The 2,396-nt window shown below is 43.8% G+C and overlaps 1 protein-coding gene across 3 annotated transcripts in view; it reads right to left on the bottom strand.

Moving 5' to 3' along the window:
* LOC102674702 (potassium voltage-gated channel protein Shal) overlaps positions 1-2,396 on the bottom strand; it is a 110,234-nt gene that overhangs the window by 13,656 nt on the left and 94,182 nt on the right. The gene's annotated exons all lie outside the window — the stretch shown is intronic.

Raw genomic sequence — 2,396 nt, 5'->3', positions numbered from 1 at the left:
AAAAAAAAAAAAAAAAAAAAAATAGTTCCATATATGTATAACCTATTATCCTCTGCACAAAATTTTACTAAAAAAACTATATTTTCGTTGATTTTACAACGCAACTTGTTAACTAAGCTTACACAAGTATGAAAAATATACGAAAAATTTCGCGATTGATCGTAGCCCTTGATTGATCAACCCTTTGAAATACATCAATCCGTGTCAGAGGAACATGAAATGAAATTTCTATTAATTAAAAACATTCGGATATTTATTATCCCCAAAAAGGGAATCTCTAAATTTCCTTTCACACACGCGCTGTTGTCAAAACGTTCGCGGTTTCGGAATCAACGTTCGTAAATCTCCGAATCAACGAATCGTAAATCTTTGACAAAACCCTCCTCCTTCCCCCCTTCCCCCCTGAATGTATTCTGTGCACAAAGAAAACAGGGGTCGACAAACGAACGAACGTTAGACGGTTCTAGTCCCAGATCCTCGCGATTCGATCGAGGAAAGGAAGAAAAGGTGAAGAGCGGAAGAGGGAGTAGTGCGTTTCGATTGTGCAAATTTGCCTTCGACCTCGTTTCGAAGATCAGGGCCACCTTCCCGAGCGCGCCCTCGCAATACTCGTAGAAACGCGCCGTGCCGATCGATCGATCATTCGCCGATTCATCCACTCGAGCCGGAAACCGGGTCGAATCCAGCGGCCAGCTCGAATTACGCTGTAAACGCGATTAAAACCGAAAAAGTCGAGAGCCTCTCCACCACCGGCTTCCGGCCGATGGATCCTCCACTCGTCGATTGCCAAGTGTAAATTTTCCTCGAGAATATGAGAATCGATCGATCCTTTTATAGGTATTTTCTCGAATGGAAATCGAATGGAGGCGGGGAAAGGATTGATATTTAACGAAATAGGAAAGAAAAGTAAAGAAAAGTAAAGGTTGATAAAACGTTACGAAAGGGGAAAGAAATTTATCGGCGATTATTTTATCTACTCGCCTCGAAATTTGCGTTAATGTTTGACCGAGGCACGCGAAGGGGTTGGTGGCAGACCGGCCAATCTTCGACCCGCCATTTCGAATCTTTGAATAAACCAGTGGCCAGAGGTTTCATCTACGAAATGAACGGCGGGATTTGCGAATCTATCGGCCGCTTTCAAAGCTGCTTTGTGCCATTTCCTCGCGAAAGCTCCGCTAATGTTGATCCACGTCCGTCTATAAAGCCACCGGAAGTCCACTGCAAATTTTGCCATTCGATCGCCAAGTTCTAGAATTCTATTTCGTATATACAAATATATATATAGATTCCAATTGTTGATAAAATTAATTTTTCATATCATTTCTCAACCAACTCTAACTCTTCTCTTCGAACGTGATCACCACCTCGATGTCGATGTTTCTTGAAACGTGATAAAAGCGAGCCTCGATGCGTCTTCGTGAACGAACGAACGTTAAGCTCTCCAGGCTGGCTAGAGCGATAAAGCTTGATCTATGTCGAGGAGGGGGCTAGACTTTCCGCTAGATTTAAGAGGAAAGCTTAAGCTTCGCGCTAAGTCTGCCAGACGTACTTCGAAGAGAGATCGATCTCTCGAGAGCAAAGATCTCTCGACTGAAATTTGAACTTTCAGCCTCTAGCGAGCCTGGAACTTCCTCCTCTCGAGCGCGCATGCAAAGAGAGCGGGGGGAATATAGATCTGAGGCTAACGATAGAGGCTCTAACCAGCTCTAAACGACGCTATTATACGCACCACTCTCTCGCTTTCTCTCTCTCTCTCTCTTTCTTTCTTTCTTTCTCTCTTACTCTCTCTCTCTCTCTTTCTCTCCTCTTTGTCATTTTATCATTTTATTATCATTTTTCACCTCTTGTTTCACCAACGAAGGACGAAGAATATCCGAATATCCGATTGAAAATTTCTTTTTTTTACGGCCATCGAGTGTAGCCATAATTAAGAGAAATAATTAATTATCGTTTGAGGATCGTGAAAAATCGTAATTGGCTATTTCCGGCCGATGCATCGTATCGATTCAGCCGCAAATAACTCGTTGTAATCGCTTGAGAGAGATTTATAGAGGAAGACGCGGACCTAGCCGGAAGTAGTCCCGGAAGAGTCGAATCGATCTAGCGGAGCGCGATCGTCTTCTCGATCTCCGGGTCCCGGGAAATTGAAATTGAAATCCGATCTCCGTACGTGGTTCCAGTCGCGGAATTCCAAGAAACTGGAAAGATTTCTCCCTCTACGGACTACTTCCGGCTCGAGACGCACGAGACTCATACAGACCCGCCGATTTTAAAAGATCGTGAGAGGTGCAGGCTCACCGTTCTTCCGGCCGGTCGGCCATTGTTCTTTCATCGAGTAGAAGAGGAGGACGGTGATGGTGTTTTGTTAAAGGTGATGTTATTATTATTTTTTTTTC

This window comes from Apis dorsata, unplaced genomic scaffold, assembly GCF_000469605.1.
Source record: "Apis dorsata unplaced genomic scaffold, Apis dorsata 1.3 scaffold_455, whole genome shotgun sequence".
NCBI lineage: Eukaryota > Metazoa > Arthropoda > Insecta > Hymenoptera > Apidae > Apis > Apis dorsata.
This window is presented reverse-complemented; position numbering and strand designations above follow the sequence as displayed.